The sequence below is a fragment of the Hemitrygon akajei genome, chromosome 17 (genome assembly GCF_048418815.1).
Source record: "Hemitrygon akajei chromosome 17, sHemAka1.3, whole genome shotgun sequence".
Lineage (NCBI taxonomy): Eukaryota > Metazoa > Chordata > Chondrichthyes > Myliobatiformes > Dasyatidae > Hemitrygon > Hemitrygon akajei.
The window spans coordinates 55,858,571-55,879,010 of NC_133140.1; the positions used below are offsets into that span (position 1 = coordinate 55,858,571).

Consider the following 20,440-nt stretch of genomic DNA (forward strand, 5'->3'; position numbering starts at 1 on the left):
CTTGGCTGAACCTGAGAAAGTTTTAGAAAGCTAAGGGTTAATCTGATGACCTTTGCCAAAAATATATTTACAGACCTACTTTGTTCCCCTATTACGCAAGGGAACTAGAACAAAATTCAGATATCAACTTTGAAAGAGAAGGTTGCAAGGTTAAATCCAGCTCCAGAAGTCAAAGCAAAAGCAATCTGGGGTATTACACCATTCTATCAGATTAATTCTTTGTTTTCTAATGGCTGGGGTCACCTGTCTTGCAAAGACACTGCCCAGAAGAAAGCAATGCTGAACCACGTCTGTACAAAAATTTGCAAGAACAATCATGATCATGGAAAGACCATGACTGCCCATGTGATATGGCATGGCACATAATGAATGAACAATCACCTGCATTGCCATTTTCAGGTAACTACGGTATATATACAGTAAATGGCTTGGACCTTAGGATTGTATTTCAATGCTCCTAATGTACAGCAAATAGTAGGGACATATCCTGCTAGTATTCAGCATCACACAATGCATTACCTCACACTTGGCTGGATTAAATTTCATCTGTGCTGCTCCACCTGACTCCAGTTGATCTATGTTTCATTGCATTCTCAATCTTCCTTGCCATCTGATTCTAGCAATTTTAAAATTGTCAGCAAATTTACTGATCAGACCATGACAAACATCAAATATCTTAACTCCAATCCCTCCAGTACAGCACTGGTTTTAGACTGAGTTAGAAGATCAACTTCCACCACTACTTTCTGCTTTCATTAAACCAATTTTGAATTCATTTTGCCAACACATCTTGAATCCCATGTGCTTTAACCTTCTGGATCAATGCATCATGCAGAACACTTTTTGACAATCCACATATACCATGTCTAGTGTTCCACCTTCATCAATTTTCCAGGTTAAAGTCATAAAAATTTATAGCACCGAAACAGGCCTTTCAGTCCATCTAGTCCACTTTGAACCATTTAAACTGCCTACTCTAATCAACCTGTACCTGGACCATAGCTCTCCCTACCTCTACCATCCATGTGCCTATCCAAACTTTTCTTAATGTTGAAATTAAGCTTGCATGCAGCACTTGTGCTGGCAGCATGTTCCACACTCATGACACAATGAGGAAACAAGATCCCCTCATGTTCCCCTTAACTTTTCATCTTTCACCCTTAACTCATGACCTCTACTTGTCCCACCCAACCTCAGTGGAAAAAGCCTGCTTGCATTTACCCTATCTATAACCCCTCAATTTTGTATACCTCTGTCAAATCTCTCCTTAGTCTTCTACATTCCAAGGAACCTACTCAATCTTTCTTTATAACTCAAGTCCTCCCAATGTGCCAAAAGCTTTCTCTATGATTTTAACTACCTGCACCACTTTCTTCTTTGGCTGTCCATCAATTTCGATGTTGACTGTGCTGAGAGTTTAGTCTCTGCAGACACGTTTATGGGCCACAAGACCAGCATTGGATTGGCACTGTCTCCCACATCGGTTGCATTTGTGATTTGACTGGTCTAGCACCGAATGTCTGCGTGCATGACCTGCTTCATATTTCATCTGCCTTTTCTCCTCGATAGCTGGGATTGACTTATTGACAATGCAGCGCCAACTTCTTCTGTCAAAGCATCTTTCTCCCATGTGTTGACATTCATGTCAGTGTTCTTCATATGGCGCTCGAGCAAATCTTTGTAGCTCAGCTTCTGACCACCATGCTTCCTCTTTCCTTCATGTAGCTTGCCATAGAAAACAGTTTTGGGTAAACGATCATCGCTCATTCTTGTGACATGACCAGTCCAACACAGCTGAGAAGCTGGGATGAGTGATTCTGCGCTGACTGTCCCAGCACGTTTGAGCACCTCCACATCTGGTACCCTCTCTTGCCACTTGATGTGAAATATTTGGCGTAAATGCCTGAGCTATGTCTACACCACTTTCAATGAATTATGGACCTGTATTCCCAGATCCCTTTGTTCCACCGCACTCCTCAGTGTCTGACTGTTCACTGTGCATGACCTACCCTGATTGGTCCTACTGAAGTGCAAAATCTTGCACTTGTCAGCATTAAATTCCACCTGCCCCCTTTTCCAGCTGGTCCAGATCCCCCTGCAATATTTCTTCATCGTTGTCGACTAAACCCCCAATTTTGGTGTCATCCACAAATTTGCTGATCCAGTTAACCACATTGTCAATATAAACGTTAAACAACAATAGACCCAGCGCCAATCCCTGCGGCACTCCACTAGTCAAAGGCCTCCAGAGAGGCCCCCATCTACTACTGCTTTGACCCTGCCTTGTGCAGCTGGATCCTGGACTTCCTGTCAGATCGCCAGCACGTGGTAAGAGTGGACTCCCTCATCTCCACCCCTCTGACTCTCAACACAGGAACCCCTCAGGGATGTGTACTAAGACCCTCCTTTACTCCCTGTTTACCCATGTAGCCACCCAGAGCTCTAATGTGCTAGTTAAATTTGCCAATGACACTGCATTGATTGGGCTAATCTCAAACAATAACAAGGTGGCGTACAGGGAAGAAGTCATCTCCCTGACACAGTGGTGTCAAGAAAACAACCTCTCCCTCAACGTTGCAAAAACAAAGGAGCTGGTTGTGGATTACAGGAGGAATGGAGACGGGCTAACCCCAAAGGATCAGGGGTTGAAAGGGTAAACAGCTTTAAATTCCTTGGTATCCACATCACCAAGGACCTCACATGGTCTGTACACACCAGCTGTGTGGTGAAAAAGGCACAACAGTGCCTCTTTCACCTCAGATGGTTGAGGAAGTTTGGTATGGGCCCCCAAATTCTAAGAACTTTCTACAGGGCCACAATTAAGAGCATCCTGATTGGCAGTATCACTGCCTGGTATGGGGACTGTACCTCCCTTAATCGCAGGGATTCTGCAGAGAGTGGTGCGGACAGCCCAGTGCATCTGTAGTTGTGAACTTCCCATGATTCAGGACATCTACAAAGACAGGCGTGTAAAAAGGGCCTGAAGGATCATTGGGGACCCAAGTCACCCCAATCACAATCTACTGGGAAACAGTATAGGAGCATAAAAGCCAGGACCAACAGGCTCCAGATCAGCTTCTTCCACCAGGCCATCAGACTGATTAACTCACGCTGATTTGAGTGTATTTCTATGTTACACTGACTGTTCTACTTATTATAAATTACTATGATTGCACATTGCACATTTAGATGGAGACCTAATGTAAAGATTTTTATTCCACATGTATGTAAACGATGGAAGAAGTAAATTCAATTCAATTCTCTGGGCTCTCCCACAAAGCCAATGTCTAATCCAACTTACATCCTCACCTTGAATGCTGAGGAACTGAACCTTCCTGACCAACCTCCCATGTGGGTCCTTGTCAACTACCTAGCTAAAGTCCATGTAGACAATGTCCACTGCCTTGCCTTCATCCACTTTCCTGGTAACTTCCTTGAAAAACTCTATTAGATTAGTTAGACATGACCTACCACACAAAGCCATGCTGACTATCCCTAATCAGTCCACATCTATTCAAATACTCATATATCCAGTCCTTTAAATACCTTCCAATAACTTTCCCACAACTGATGTCAGGCTCAGCAGCCTATAATTTCCTGATTTATTTTTATAGCCTTTTTTAAACAGCAGAAAAACATTAGCTATCCTCCAATCCTATGGAGCATCTCCTGTCATGAACAATGATTTAAATATCTCTGCAATTTTTGCATTTGCCTCCCACAGGGTCTGAGGAAATATCTTGTCAGGTCTTTGGGATTTATCCACCTTAATTTGCCCCAAGACAGCAAACACCTCCTCCTCTGTAATCTGGAAAGGGCCCATAACCTGGCTGCTGTTTTGCCTCACTTCTATACACTCTGTGTCCTAGATTTAGTGTTGTGCAATGAACCGGATTTGATCAGGGAGCTCGAGGTAAAGGAGCCATTAGGAGGTAGTGACCATAATATGATATGTTTTAACCTACAATTTGAGAAGGAGAAGGGAAAATCAGATGTGTCAGTATTACAGTTGAACAAAGGGAACTATGGAGCTATGAGGAGGAGCTGGCCGAAGTTCAATGGAACAAAACCCTAGCAGGGAAGACAGTGGAACAACAATGGCAGATATTTCTGGGAATAATGCAGAAGGTGCAGGATCGGTTCATTTCAAAGAGGAAGAAAGATCCTAAGGGGAGTAAGGGGAGGCCGTGGCTGATGAGGGGAGTAAAGGACAGTGTAAAAATAAGAGAAGTATAACATAACATAGCAAAGATGAGTGGGAAATCGGAGGACTGGGAAGCTTTTAAAGAGCAACAGAAGATAACAAAAAAGGCAATACACTGAGAAAAAATGAGGTACGAAGGGAAACTAGCCTAGAATATAAAGGAGGATAGTAAAAGCTTCTTTAGGTATGTGAATAGCAAAAAAATAGTTAAGACCAAAATTGGGCCATTGAAGACAGAAATGGGTGAATTTATTATGGGGAACAAGGAAATGGCAGATGAGTTGAACAGGTACTTTTGATCTGTCTTCACTAGGGAAGACACAAACGATCTCCCAGATGTAATAGTGGCCAAAGGAACTAGGGTAATGGATGAACTGAAGGAAATTTATATTAGGCAAGAAACGGTGTTGGATAGACTGTTGAGTCTAAAGGCTGATAAGTCCCTGGGACCTGGTGGTCTGCATCCCAGGGTACTTAAGGAGGTGGCTCTAGAAATCGTGGACGCATTGGTAATCATTTTCCAATGGTGTATAGATTCAGGAACAGTTCCTGCGGATTGAAGGGTGGCTAATGTTGTCCCACTTTTCAAGAAAGGAGGGAGAGAGAAAACAGGGAATTATAGACCGGTTAGTCTGACGTCAGTGGTGGGAAAGATGCTGGAGTCAATTATAAAAGAGGAAATTACGACACATTTGGATAGCAGTAGAAGGATCAGTCCGAGTCAGCATGGATTTATGAAGGGAAAATCATGCTTGACTAATCTTCTGGAGTTTTTTGAGGATGTAACTATGAAAATGGACAAGGGAGAGCCAGTGGATGTAGTGTACCTGGACTTTCAGAAAGCCTTTGATAAAGTCCCACATAGGAGATTAGTGGGCAAAATTAGGACACATGATATTGGGGGCAGAGTACTGACATGGATTGAAAATTGGCTGGCTGACAGGAAACAAACAGTGGCGATTAACAGGTCCTTTTCAGAATGGCAGGCTGTGACCAGTGGGGCACGGCAAGGTTCGATGCTGGGACTGCAGCTGTTTACAATATACATTTATGATTTAGATGAAGGGATTAAAAGTAACATTAGCAAATTTGCCGATGACACAAAGCTGGGTGGCAGTGTGAAATGTCAGGAGGATGTTATGAGAATACAGGGTGACTTGGACAGGCTAGGTGAGTGGGCGAATGTATGGCAGATGCAGTTTAATGTGGATAAATGTGAGGTTATCCACTTTGTGGCAAAAACAGGAAGGCAGATTACTATCTAAATGGAGTCGTTAGGAAAAGAGGAAGTACAACGAGATCTAGGTGTTCTTGTACATCAATCAATGAAAGACAGCAGGCAGTGAAGAAAGCTAATGGCATGCTGGCCTTTATAACAAGAGGAATTGAGTATAGGAGTAAAGAGGTCCTTCTGCAGCTGTACAGGGCCCTGGTGAGACCCCACCTGGAGTATTGTGTGCAGTTTTGGTCTCCAAATTTGAGGAAGGACATTCTTGCTATTGAGGGAGTGCAGCGTAGGTTCACAAGGTTAATTCCCGGAATGGCGGGACTGTCATATGTTGAAAGATTGGAGCGACTGGGCTTGTATACACTGGAATTTAGAAGGATGAGAGGGGATCTGATTGAAACATATAAGATTATTAAGGGATTGGACACGCTGGAGGCAGGAAGCATGTTCCCGCTGATGGGTGAGTCCAGAACTAGAGGCCACAGTTTAAGAATAAGGGGTAGGCCATTTAGAACAGAGATGCGGAAAAACTTTTTCACCAGAAAATGGTGGATATGTGGAATGCTCTACCCCAGAAGGCAGTGGAGGCCAAGTCTCTGGATGCATTCAAGAGAGAGTTAGATAGAGCTCTTACAGATAGTGGGGTCAAGGGATATAGAGAGAGGGCAGGAACTGGGTACTGATTGTGGAATCAGCCATGATCACAGTGAATGGCGGTGCTGGCTAGAAGGGCCAAATGGCCTACTCCTGCACCTACTGTCTATCTCCCAAGTAAATACTGATGTAAAAAAAATCTATTTAAGATTTCCCCCATCTCTTTTGGTCCACACATTACCATTCTGATCTTCCAGAGGACCAATTCTTGTCCCTTGCAATCCTTTTCTCTTAATGTACACATAAAATCCCTTAGGATTTTCCTTCACCTTGTCTGCTAGGGCAGCCTCATGCCTTCTTTTAGCCCTCCTGATTTCTTTCTTAAGTGTTCTCTTGCATTTCTTATACTCCATAAGTACTTCATTTGTTCTTATCTGCCTGTACCTGCTATGCACCTCATTTTTTCCTAAACAAGGCCTCACAATCTCTGGAAAATCAAGATTCCCTATACCTGTTAGCTTTACCTTCTATTGACAGGCTCATACAAGCTTTGTACTCAAAATTTCACTTTTGAAGGCCTCCCATTTACCAAGTGCACCTTTGCCAGAAAACAGCCTGTCACAGTCCACACCTTTCTGACACCATCAAAATTGGCCTTTTACCAATTTAGAATCTCAACCTGTGAACCAAATTCTGTATTTTTCCATATTTACTTTGAAACTAACAGCATTATGATCACTACAATGGGATAGATGTAGTGTTCCCCTACAGTGGGACTGATTAAGAAAACTTTCCTGAACACATTTGACAAATTCTATCCCATCTAGTTCTTTTAGAGTATGAAGTCCAAGTTCCAAACATAAAGCCTCACTAGACAAGTTGCCCTGACTAAGCACTGCCATATTTCCCCTGACTAATTATGCTAGCCATTCCCCTTTTATCCCTCCTGCTCTGTTGTGCCTAAAACAGCAGAACCCTGGAATAATGAGGGGCCAGTCCTGCCCCTCCTGCAACTGTCCCACTAATGGTTACAGTATCATAATTCTATGTTGATCCGTGCCCTGAGCACATCTGCCTTTCCTACAATACTTCTTCCAGTGAAATATACACAGCTCAGGACATTTGCTGTACCATGCTCAACGTTTCAATTCCTGACTTTGTCTGAGGTCTTGACAACACGTCTCCACAACCTCACCATTATCTGTCTGGTACTCTAGTTCCCATAACCCTGGAGCTCTTGTTTAAACATCCCCATGCAGTATAAGCAAACCTTTCCACTAGGACATTAGTCCCCCTCCAGTTCAGGTGCAAATCGTCTCTTCTGTACAGGTCCCACCTTCCCTGGAAGGGAGCGCAATGATACAAAAAAAAAAATCGGACACCCTTTCTCCTTCACCACCTTCTCAGCCATGTGTTAAACTGTATGATCTTCCTAGTTCTGGCCTCGCTAGCACGTGGCATGGCCAACAATCCTGAAATCATAATTCTGGAGGGCCTGCCCTTTAACCTAGCACCTAACTCCCTGAACTCATTTTGCAGAATCTCATCTCTCTTCCTACCTATGTCATTCGTACCTACATGGACCAGGACCTCTGGCTGCTCACCCTCTCATTTAAGAATGATGAGGACTCAATCCAAAATGTCCCAGATCCTGGCACATTGGAGGCAAGCTACCATCTGTGAATCTCGTTCTCACCCACAGAACTTCCTTTCTGTTTCCCTAAACAAAGAATCCCCTATCATCACAGCTCACCTCTTCTCCCCCTTGTCTTCTGAGTCATAGAGTCAGACTCAGTGCCAGAGATCTGATGGCTGTGACTTTCCTCTGCTAGGTTATTCCCACTCCACCCCCAACAGCATCCAAAGTGTAGACCTGTTGTTGAAGGGAAATGGCCACAGTGACTCTGCACTGGCTGCTTATCCTCATTCCCCTTCCTGTCACCTCGTGTTCTGTGTTCTGCACTTTGGGTGCAACTATCTCTTTTATGTCCTATTCATCACCATCTCAGCCTCCTGAATAATCCAGAGTTCATTTAGTTCCACCTCCAAATCCTTAACACAGAATGTCGGAAGCTGTAGCTGGATGTAGTTCTCACAGGTGAAGTTGTCATGTGCACAGAAGGTTTCCCTGCCTTCCCACACCCGCAAGAGGAGCATTCAACTATCCAACCTGGCATCTCTATTATTCTAACTGTGCAAATACAAAGAAAGAATACAATAAATAAACTGGGGGGGGCAAAAAAATCCACCTACGACTTTTTTGTCTTCTTTCACTCAAGCCTCTTCTCACTAAAGCCAAGAGCTAAAGCCTCAAAATCCCTACCCGAACACTATCCACTCCAACAATGGCCGCTCCACTTGTCCCTCCATTATTTTATTTTGTTCTTGCCAATTAATTTTGATTGCTGACTGACTGCTGCTCAAAACACCAAACTGCAATGACTTGATGCCTTACGTACTCAATTGGTGAACCTGAGTGAGCTGCATATTCTCATGTTTCAGATCACGGACTGCCAATGCTCACAACAACTTCTGAAATAAACTCAAATTTGACTTGAGATATAGGATTTGTCTCGCAAAACAAAACACATGCCAACTCTCTCTAATTATTCCCAGCTTTGCTAAGTCAACAACTGTTTGTTAATAATTTTCCTACTACTAATAGGAGGCTTTTGGTCTGTAGCTTCCAGTTTAACCTTCTATATATTTTGAATTAAGGAATAATCCCATTTTATAAGCAGTTGTGTACCATTTATAATCTTCCAATAGCTTTGCTACTATCCCCACATTACAAGGCAGTTAGAAGATTATGTCTTTGGCCTCTGGCATTTCCAGTTTATGTAATTCAATAATCTAGTGAGCATTACAGCTTTTTCAGATAATTCCGTTTGAGGACTTTCAACATTTAAATATCTCAATCTGTTTTTATTCAATCCAACATTGCTACTGCTTCCTCTTTCACTGTTGCATCAGCAGCACCCTCTCCTAGTGAAGCAGATGGAAAATACCAAAGTGAATATTGTGGATGCTAGAAATCTGAAAATAAAACAAAAACTTGGTAAATATTCAGGTCAGGTAAAATCCACAAAGAGGGAAATCGACTTATCGTTGGAAGTTATCAGAATAAATGCAAATTAAACCATTGACCACCCGTTTCTGGTTTGTATAATTACAAAATTCATTCATTTTATCTTGTATTTTAGCTACTATTTTCATTTTCATTTTAAAAAATCTTATATTTTGTCACTGTATTACTTTTTCTGGCTTAGTTTAATCTCTGGGAATAAACCTCAGTTATTCTGGGCTTGGATGTCATTTGCTTCTCATTAACTATGTCAATTCCCCTCTGCAAAATCCACAATTTGCCTTACAATTTTTGTTTCTCATTTTAACTGAATCATATTTTCTTTCCAACTCACTGGTTAGTTCTTCTTTATATTTGTATTTGTCTGTCCTAATTATTCTGAATGTGATTATATTCTAACCGAAACCCTCTCGAGTATTGCTCCATTTGGCTTTTCTGAATGCCTTTCTTCCTCTTTGGGGGACAACCTATTTCAAGAACATAAGAACTAGGAGCAGGAATAGGCCATCCAGCCCGTCGAGCCTGCCCCGCCATTCAATAAGATCATAGCTGATCTGTCCATAAACTCAGCTCCATCTACCTGCCTTTTCCCCATAACCCTTAAACCCCTTACTATGTAAAAACCTATCTAACTGTTTCTTAAATATATTTAGTGAGGAAGCCTCAATGGCCTCCCTGGTGCAGAGAATTCCACAGATTCACCACTCTCTGGGAAAAACAATTTCTCCTCATCTCCATCCAAAATCTTCTCCCCTGAATCTTGAGGCAATGTCCCCTAGTCTAGTCTCACCTACCAATGGAAACAACTTTCCTACTATCTTATCTATCCCTTTCAAAATTTTGTATGTTTCTATAAGATCCCCTCTCATTCTTCTGAACTCCAGAGAGTATAGTCTCAGGCGACTCAATCTCTCATAATTTAACCCCTTCATCCCTGGAATCAACCTGGTGAACCTCCTCTGCACTGCCTCCAAAGCCAGTATATCCTTCAAGTATGGAGACCAGAACTGCACACAGAACTCCAGGTGCATCCTGACCAGTACCCTGTATAGTTGCGGCATGACCTCCCTGCTCTTGAATTCAATCCCTCTAGCAATGAAGGCCAACATTCTGTTTGCCTTCTTAATAACCTGTAAGCCAACTTTTTGCGATTCACAAACAATCACTCCCAAGTCCCTCTGCACAACAGCATGCTGCAATCTTTCACCATTTAAGTAATACTCTGCTCTTCCAAAGTGGATGATCTCACATTTACCAAAGTTGTATTCCATCTGCCAGACCTTGGCCCACTCAATTAACCTATCTATATCCCTCAGCAGACTCTCCACATCCTCTGTACAATTTGCTTTTCCACTCAGTTTAGTGTCATCAGCTAATTTTGCTACGCTACACTCAGTCCCCTCTTCCAAATCATCAATGTAAATGGTAAACAGCTGTGGTCCCAGCACCGACCCCTGCGACACCCCACTCACCACTGACTGCCAACCGGAGAAACACCCATTTATACCAACTCTCTGTCGTCTATTGGTTAACCAATCCACTATCCATGCCAAAACACTTCCTCCGACTCCATGCATCCGTATCTTATTTAAAAGTCTCTTGTGCGCCACCTTATCGAACGCCTTCTGGAAATCCAAGTATATGACATCCACCTGTTCCCCTCTATCCACTGCACTTATTATGTCCTCAAAGAACTCCAGTAAGTTTGTCAAACAGGACCTGCCCTTTTTGAATCCATGCTGCATCTGTCTAATGGAACTACTCCTTTCTAAATGTTTCACTATTTCTTCCTTAGTGACAGCTTCAAGCATTTTCCCAACTACAGATGTTAAGCTAACTGGCCTATAGTTGCCCGTCTTTTGCCTACATCTTTTTTAAAAAAGTGGCGTGACATTTGCTGTCCTCCAATCTGCCGGGACCTGCCCAGAGTCTAGAGAGCTTTGATAAATGATTACCAACGCGTCTACTACAACCTCCGCGAATTCCTTCAGCACCCTGAGATGCATCCCATCAGGACCAGGGACTTACCTACCTTCAGACCCTTCAGTTTGCTCATCACTATCTCTTTAGTGACAGTGATTTTATCAAGGTTTTCTCCTCCCATTTCGTCCCTAACATCCTTCTTTGGCATATTAGACATGTTCTCCACTGTGAAGACCGACACAAAATAGTCGTTCAATGCCTCAGCCAGTTCCTTATCACCCAAAGCAATTTCCCCTTCTTGTCTTCCAAGGGACCTACGTTAACTTTAGCCACCCTCTTCTGCTTTATATATTTATAAAAACTTTTGCTCTGTTTTTATATTTTGTGCTAATTTACTTTCATACTCTATCTTCCCTTTCCTTATTTCTCGTTTAGTTGTTCTCTGTTACTTTTTAAAGTTTTCCCAATCCTCCAGTCTCCCACTACTCTTTGCGACTTTGTACTCATGAACTTTTAATTTGATACTATCTTTTATTTCCTTAGTTATCCAAGGCTGGCTCTCCCCACACTTACTGTTCTTTCTTTTGACTGGAATATACTTCTGTTGAGCACTGTGAAAAATCTCTTTGAAAGTATTCCACTGTTCCTCAACTGTCCTACCAAATAGCCTGTGCTCCCAATCTACATTAGCCAACTCTTCCGTCATCCCACTGTAGTCTCCCTTGTTCAAGCATAATACACTAGTTTTAGATCTAACTATTTCATCCTCCATCTGTATGTGAAATTCAATCACACTATGATCTCTCTTTCCAAGAGGATCCTTGACTACAAAATGGTTAATCTTACCTGTCTCACTGCACAGGACTAGATCTAAGATAGCATTTTCCCTTGTAGGTTTACTAACATGCTGCTCGAGAAAGCAATCACGGATGCATTCTATGAAGTCTCCTCAAGACTCCCTTGACCAACCTGGTTCACCCATTCTATGTGGAAGTTAAAATCCCCCATGACAACTGCTGTTCTTGCAAGCCTCAGTTATTTCTTGGTTAATTGCCTCTGCCACTACAATATTTTCATTAGGTGGCCTTTAGACAACTCCCACCAGTGATTTTTTTCCCTTTACTATTCTTAATCTCTACCCAGATGGATGCAACATTCTGCTCAGTAGATCTTCTATTATCTCTCACAATTGCACCACTTCTCCTCCTCTGCCTTCTTGCCTATCTTTCCATATTACCGGAAATAATTGCCATCTTCATTCATGATACTGTTACTAGGACAGTCCATTGAAGAATAATCTCAATTACTCATTTTCACAATCACGTTCTTGTAGCTTGCATTATGTGTTTTCTCTGCTTTTCACTTTGGAATCTTATTGTATAGATAGCTCCTTAGTCATTTAAAAATTCTGTTATTTGTAATCCCCCATCTACATTAATTCTTTTTCTACTATTGAGCACTTCAACTAATTGATTTAGCTGATTGATAATATGACAGTGTTAGGCAAGTATTCCACCCAGATTCAGAGGACATACCAGAAAACATTTCTGACAGGTCTTTTGGACCCAGGAAAGTACCAGATCAACTAACAATTGATAACGTGTATCGATAGATTTATCCGTTACGGAACTGAAACAATATAACAAGTTTAACCTAACCAAATTTATGAGGAAGTAATCCTTCAAAATGAAATTCTAAATGTCACATTTCAGAATCTAACGGAACCACATCAAACAAACACCAATATAAATAAAAAAAATATTCAGCAGCATTCATTTAAAATGGTTCGGCACCCGCTGCGTTTATTAAAGTTCCCCGATGAAATGCAAACCGGAAATAAAACAAACATAACAGTGAACATCATTTCAAACAAAATCTCAGTTCAGTAGATTTAATGACAAGAGAAGGAAATGAACCTACATTTCATTTTTTGTTTTGCGAGTGTGTTGCTTCATGATTTTTCTTTGATACTTATAAAGGATTTTTAACATATTGGTGGGGACGAGGTGATAAAACAAGTCTTAACGTAAAAATTACCAGTAAAGTTCAGCTCGCACGCCGCCGAGGTTCACTGCTTGCGCCGACTGTGGGCAGGCAGGCAGCCTCGCTCTCCCCCTGCGGGAGCGTCGGGCAAAGCACAAAGAGCGAGCGAGCGCGCGACCCGCAGCCCGCCGGCCGCCATTTTAGTTGCCTGCCGCCAAGCCGTTGCTGTGCCGGAGCGATTCTCTCGCGAGGAAGGACGCCATTATCGGATTTTAACAAGCAAGAAACGAGAACTGAACGGTAATAACCACCGCGATAGTGCGGCTCTCGTTTGTAAACTGTGTCTGCTCTGTTCGCCTGTCTTGGCCAGGGAAATGACTGGAATGTGCCGATTTTTATTAGAAATATGCCTATACGAGCGCCGCATTTTCAGGTGGAGCGGCCTACAGGAGATACGCCCGATTTTAATAATTCTTGGCTGTAGTCTTGTTTTATGTTTCATGTAACAAACAAGGTAATAATGATTGAAGACGGTAATTACGGCTAGGGATAGCTTGCCGATTGCGTATTCGTTCATTCTCTATTAGTGAAAACTGTTACGGTACCACAGAATTCCAATTTCGGTCTTTTGTATTTTACATCGGTGGAGCTAGAAATAATGTTTCATGAGGTGAAAAGTCCAGGTTGGCGTTAAACATGATTTTATTTTTTGAATGTGTATATATTTCTAACTCGGATCATGTACTGTAGTTGATTACGAATAAATTCGGTAACTGCATTATTATTGTACACAGCTAAAATGGTTTGATAATGTGCTGAAATTAAAAAAAAATTAAAACCGCAGATTCGTCAAGGATTTAAATACAATGCTCTTTTTATAGATGAAGCACCGAGGAGTTGTATTAGTACCGGAATTCCAAGTTATTTGAAATGAACAAAATAATTTGCCAATTTTCACATGACGAATGATATGCTAATACAGTCCATGAAGACAGAAAGAGCCATGTCCGCTGATGCTTTTATGTTTATGCAATTATGAATCCTCTGCATTCTATAACTATATATAGTATTTTGTAACTACCGTAGTTTGGTACTCGTAGTATCGGTCTGATTCCGCTTTGGCAATTTCAGTATCATTCAGAAACCAGAGACCAAAGGAGAACATGTGCTGGTTTTGCATGGCCATGACAGCGAAGGCTTACAGGCCTTGAGAGTAAAGTTGTTATTCCTGCTTGCAGTTGCAGATATCTGAAGTGGGTCATGAAACGCTTCTCACTTTTAATGTAAAAATATCTTAAAACATTGGATTAATTGCAATTAGGGAATAATGAAAAAAAGATATGTTTAAAAAAAGCCCAAGATTGCAATTTTATTTGGAAAAAAAACCAGCAAACTGTGAACATGAGTTTGTGCACCAATCCTTCCGTCCTGGCATTGCCGGTGTTGGAATTTGTAAAGGATGCGTTTGTTTCACTTGGGACGATTTTACTGTTTCAAACACTTTCAGTTTTTTTTAATGTCTGTATTTCTTGGATTGGTCTTTACAGTGATGAGAAATCTTATTCCCAATGCACAACGAGTAAACACTTTGTTTACGTTCTATTGAGAAATGGGTAGTTCCTGAGAGAAATGTCACTTCAATTAGTGTGCATATGATGTTTTAGCTATTTGAATGCAGGTATTAAATTGCAGTCTGACTGGTAAATTTTTAATCTATTGGTCCCATTTTTAAAATATTCAAGTGAATATCTAAAATTGGATGGCTTGTTTGAAATTAATGAAAAGCAGACTTTGTCTACATTGTGATATTAATTGTAACATGCAATAAAATATCCTGCATTAGAACTGGGGATTTATTTTCATTGATGGTCGAACAGGATGGTGAAGAAACTGATTCAACAGGTAATGAAAATCTCTTAAGTTTTCAAATCCAATTGCTTCTGATTAATCGTTTTCTTCATCCTATTCAACCCTGACTCAAATCCATCCATAATTTTTAAAAAAAATTAGCTTTAGTTGCCTACAGGTTTGACTTTTCAAATGTTGCATTTATTAGTTCTTGTTTTATTTCATTTCCAAAATTGTTGGTCCAGAGCATGACTATTTGATCTACCAAAGACCTAAAACTCTGGAATTCTTACTCTTGCCTTGCCTCTGGAATGCCTTTCTTTTCCTGGTTTGGACAAAGGGTTGAACAAAATTGGAAGCTGGAGATCTGTAGAGTATTCACTACCATTTATTAGCAATACTCACAGCACCTTCCATTTGTTTATTGATGAATGAAGGTAGACTGATTGGGAATTGTCTGGTTTAGCTTTGTTCTACTCTTTGGTTCATTGATATTCTTCTCTTTGGTTCATTGATATTCTTCAAGAAAGGAAATCGGAATTTCTATATAGGTTTAATCTATGTGATACTGTAGAGAGAGGTGGAGTGGCTGATAACACTTTTTTTATTAATAGTCCTGGTGGGTTAAATCTGAAAAGTGACAGCTGCATTGTTTATCTTAGTGTAAAGCTGATCTTGAAATGGAGAGAAAATATGAATACAGTCAAGTTAGCCTTGAGTCAATTCATTGGGAAAATATTTGAATGTATTGGTAAGAAGAATTACAACATGTTAAAATATAGCTTCGTGAGTTTGGGTTAAATAAAACAGCTTAATGGACAAAAAAAAACGAGGAATAAAGCAGTCAGTTTTAAGTTGATCGGTACTTACTAGTAAGTGATATCAGAATTATAAGCTATCAATAATTATAAGATGATATGGATTCTGAGAATGATTGGGTAGATGCTAGGGGGTTCTGAATGGAAATTGCTGAACTAAAATCCTCAAGACTGAATCTAGAATTGGGCCATTCACCCCACTGAGTATGTCATTCAGTCATTCATGGTTGATTATTTTCCCCCTCAACCCCATTCCCTTCCCTTCTCCCCATAATATTTAACATCCTTATAATAAAGAGTTTTTACTCCATTTTCTAATTTGGTTCTTTTGCTTGGTCAATAAATTGGTTAGTCTAATGGAACATGGACTATTTTGACTTCTATTATGATTCATGTTCTTTGTAAGTTCTCTGTATGAGAAGGAGTTGTCTAAATTAGTGCAAAACTAGCCAATCAATATATCAAGAGTATTTTGCAATAGTTCAGGAAAAATTGTTTTGGAAGCTGGTATGAAATCAGCCATACTCACAACTAAAGTTAAGTGTATTTGATGACTTTCTGCTGCCTTTGTAATTTATAGGAAATCGAGGAGACCCCTGAATTTTGCACAGCAGGATTTAGGAGCTTTGGTTCAAGACTACTGATGGGTTTTAAAAGTTTCGAGAGGCTCTTATAAATACCTGAAATGATAATGAACTCCTTTGTTTAACCAGCCTTTCTATTCAGTGACTGTTAATGCAATCAGTTGTTGTATATCATTTAACAAGTTTTCAGTGATTGGCCAGACAAAAACCACATAGTTATTAAGTTAGAATCGTGGATGTATGAATAATTATGTAGTAGGTGGAGGATTTCAGGAATAATGTAGCATTTGGAAAACAGGAAAAATTTAGTAAAACTGGGGATGGTAAATCTATGTAATCGTCAAATTGCTTTACTGTTAAGAAAGCTCAGTATTTACAGGAAGATGCTGATCTGGATGGAGCTAAAGCTAATGAAATCAAGTGGACTTTTGGTAAAGTCAACAGATGTTGATTTGAGCAGTCATTGTCTCGGGATATAGAACACATACAACACAGGAGCTGGTCATTTGTGCTGATCATGATGCTAATTAAACTGCTCACATTCCTGCATGTGACCTATATCCCCCAATTCCTACCTGTTTATATGCTTGTCTAAATGCCTTTAAATATTGCTATTATAGGATTGAAGGCTAAAGCTAAGCACATAAAAGATAACACCAAAAACTTAAAAAATGTTTGTACCTCAATGTGCTCAGCCTTTTTTCCCCCATGGTATGGGAGCCTAAAACTCAAGGGCATGGTTTTAAGCTGAGGGAGGAATTTAAATAATTCAAGATATGAGTTTATTTATCAGGTGTACATCGAAACACGGTGAACACGCCAAAATGCGTGCTGGGGTGGGGGCAACCCGCAAGTATTGCCTGACATTGCGGCACCAGCATGGTATGTCCAGGAGACCCTTGGGGCATACAGTGTAGCAGTTACCGTATATTGAATAAGCTGACAGGAAGTTGTAGAAACAATATACAATGATATTGTTTCAAAGGTATCTAGATAGGAAAGGAGTGGAAGGTGACAACCTAATGCAGTAAAATGGAATTAGTGTAGATGCATCACAGTCCCCATAGGCAAGTTGGGCTGAAGGGTCCATACTTGCACTGTACAACTCTGACTCTATATAATGCTGGTTTAGATTGGGGTGCCCAAACTTGGGCAACCATTTCTGGTTGAGCAGAAGGCCACAACCAGATATTCTTCTGATAGGTCTTGGTGCATGTTACAGAAGTGCTCTAAAGCAAAGCATATGCATAATTTGTGTGTTGCCCTTTGTACAAAATTCTACGGTACAAATGAGGCCTTGAGAACATGGAAGGGGGTCTTGGTTGCTGAGACTTGCGTGGTTATTATTTAAAGGACATCACCATAATTCAGCAATTGTTACTGGTCCAAGGTGCCCATTATCCTTCAGATATATTTTACAACAGGGGTTTCCAATTGTTTTTATGTCATGGAGCCTAACCAGGTTGGGGACCCCTGGTCTACAGTATTAGTTTGCTCCCACCTTCCCTGCTGCTGATTTCCTCAGCTTTTCTGTTCTATCTTACCTCTTCAGTGATCAGGCATCTGTTAAGACCATCTGTTAAAACTATCAGTGATAGTTTTTAAAATATTCCTTTCCAGGAAATCAATTAAAATTGGAAAAATAATTCTCTATGAACTCATTTTAGTCATTTTTGTGGTAAATGTGTTGCTTTATATCATTTGTAAGAATTATTTGTGCTGTTTTATTTTACTATCCATTTTACAATGTCCTGTATATTATTATCAATATTGGACAAGAACGTCAATAAAATTTAAATTGATTTGTGACTTGTTTTGCAATTATTACCACAATTTCATTTTACTATTCCTTTCTATTTGTTCATTTTGGTATTGATCTTGTGATTGGGGAAGTTAAACTTGTCAATTCTTCTTACTGTGGTTTAACTTTTTTAATTCATCAAAAGAAGTGTGCAAAGCCCCAGTTGTCCATCATCTGATCAATGGGAAATCCTGCTAGTTGTATATCTGACTCAACTGATTCTTCAATATGAGCTGGGTTATTCAGAGCACACACAAGTTGTATGGTTGTAGTTGGGGTTGTGGTCTGAAACACGAGTCAGTCTAAAACGAGAAAATCTGCAGATGCTGGAAATCCGAGCAACACACACAAAATGCTGGAGGAACTCAGCAGGCCAGGCAGTATCTATGGAAAACAGTACAGTCAACATTTCAGCCTGACTACTGTTTTCCATAAGCTGCTGCCTGGCCTGCTGAGTTCTCCAGCATTTTGTGTGTGTGTGTGTTGATCGAGTCAAGAATTTAAGTAGGTTTGTAGCCAGAGCTGCTCCCTTTATTGGCTTCACTAAAGAACATATTATCCAACTGTTCTGTTTTAATAGTATCACCCAATGTGTATGGAAGTTGAGCTAATGTACACCATCAAAGTTCCAAACATGCCAGATTATCACAGTTTTACTGTATATTGGGATGTTTTTGCCTGTTGTGCTATCAGTTGATTTGGGATTGGTTGCCAGTACTTAAGGGACCTGAGAAGAAGAGTGTATAAAGCTGTCCTGAGCAAAAAGCTTTTGTTTTAGAGATTCCTGGTTTGGAGTCTGTTCCATGTGTAAGTGGAGTGTGAGAGATAGTGGTGTTGAGACTGACCTAGAACTGAGTCACAAGGAAGCTGTAACTGGGAAATCTAAAAGTATTCACGAAGCAAACCTTCAGGAGAGAGCCCAAAAAATCTCTCTCCTGACAACGTTTTGTATTTCTTCAACTCAAAGATATGAACAATAAGTTCTTAACTACAGTTCAGATTACTAGAATGTTGAGACGAAATAGCTGTCTGCACTACATTAGGAAGGGGTGCACATTTTAAAAAATGTGCGAAGAGCAGGAACATTCATCTTTTGTCTTACCCTATGTAGTTTCAATGGGACAGAATTAGTGTTCCGTTAAATTGTGTACAACTTTTATTTTTGCTGAAGGGTCTCTGCCCAAAATGTCGACTGTTTACTCCTTTCCATAGATGTTGCCTGGCCCGGTGAATTCCTCCAACATTTTGTGTCGTTTGCTTTGGATTTCCAGCATCTGCAGAATTTCACATGTTGATGATTTGATCACATCCTCTTCAAACTTTTGACCTGTGTCAACCAGTCATTAAAATGCTGCTTTGTCATTCATGACACTTGGTTGCCTCCTTTCCTGCTGACTCATTGCAGTACATATCATTCCATATCTGCTGAAGTGTTTGGGCCAAAATATCGATTGTACTTTTTTCCATAGATGCTGCCTGGGCTGCTGAGCTCCTCCAGCATTTTGTGTGTTGCTTGGATCTCCAGCATTTGTAGAGTTTCTCTTGTCATTCCATATTTTCGCCCCTTTGTCTTTGCTAACTAAAACCATCAGACATGGATGTTTAGTTACCATGCTGGTGGCCCCTGCCCACAGAGTCTAACTTCTGCTTTCTATAAAACTCTTACTCCAAAGTTTGAAACTTACTCTTACTGTACACAAATACACTCACTAATATCTATACTACTATACAGCCACCCGAACAAATACAGAAGCATCCCTCTGGTGTCCTGAATGGACAGTAACCATCTTTTGCAACTGTTGGCCCTGTTTCACCAAACTACCCAATATGGTTATTTAACCAAACACAAATGCACATATGCCACACTTTTATATCTACCAGTTCAGATCACCAGCGTGTTCTTAGAAATTTCATGGTTTTGCTAACCTGAACAGATCTAAGCATAGGGTACTATTTTTATATTTAAAAAAAAATAAATTCAACCCCTTAAACTGTTAAGGTCGCTGGCCAAGTAGCGGCTCACAACTGTATCTAAGGCGAGGCCTCAAATCTGACTGCCTAAAACTGAGTCACATGGAAGCTCTAACAGTGAAATATAGAAATCTTTGTTCACACAGTGAACCATCAGGTGAGCAAGTCTTAAATTAAATACATCACACAAACCAATCTTTCATCCTTTAACTCACTTTACACCACATGCTGTTGGTGCAGTGCTGCCAGGATAAACAAGGACATGCCCCACCCAGCCAACGCACCTTTTGACCCTCTTCCCTCTGGGAGAAGGTTCAGGAGCTTGAAGATTCGTACGGCCAGATTTGGGAACAGCTTCTTTCCAACTGTGATAAGACTGCTGAACAGATCCTGACCCGGAT

At 40.7% G+C, this 20,440-nt stretch overlaps 2 protein-coding genes across 10 annotated transcripts in view; one reads left to right on the forward strand and one right to left on the reverse strand.

The window, feature by feature from the left end:
* ca5a (carbonic anhydrase Va) overlaps positions 1 to 13,176 on the reverse strand; it is a 63,525-nt gene extending 50,349 nt beyond the window's left edge. For 2 of the 3 annotated variants that reach the window (XM_073070177.1, XM_073070175.1), the window contains exon 1: positions 13,072 to 13,174. The gene's annotated coding sequence lies outside the window, so the exon portion shown is untranslated. Of the gene's footprint in view, positions 1 to 13,071 lie in introns of all 3 variants that reach the window. The other variant, XM_073070176.1, reaches the window with a different exon arrangement.
* Positions 13,177 to 13,194: 18 nt separating this feature from the next.
* Positions 13,195 to 20,440, forward strand: part of banp (BTG3 associated nuclear protein) — a 172,504-nt gene continuing 165,258 nt past the window's right edge. For 2 of the 7 annotated variants that reach the window (XM_073070167.1, XM_073070171.1), the window contains exon 1: positions 13,200 to 13,317. The gene's annotated coding sequence lies outside the window, so the exon portion shown is untranslated. The other 5 variants (XM_073070170.1, XM_073070172.1, XR_012101914.1 and 2 more) reach the window with 4 other exon arrangements.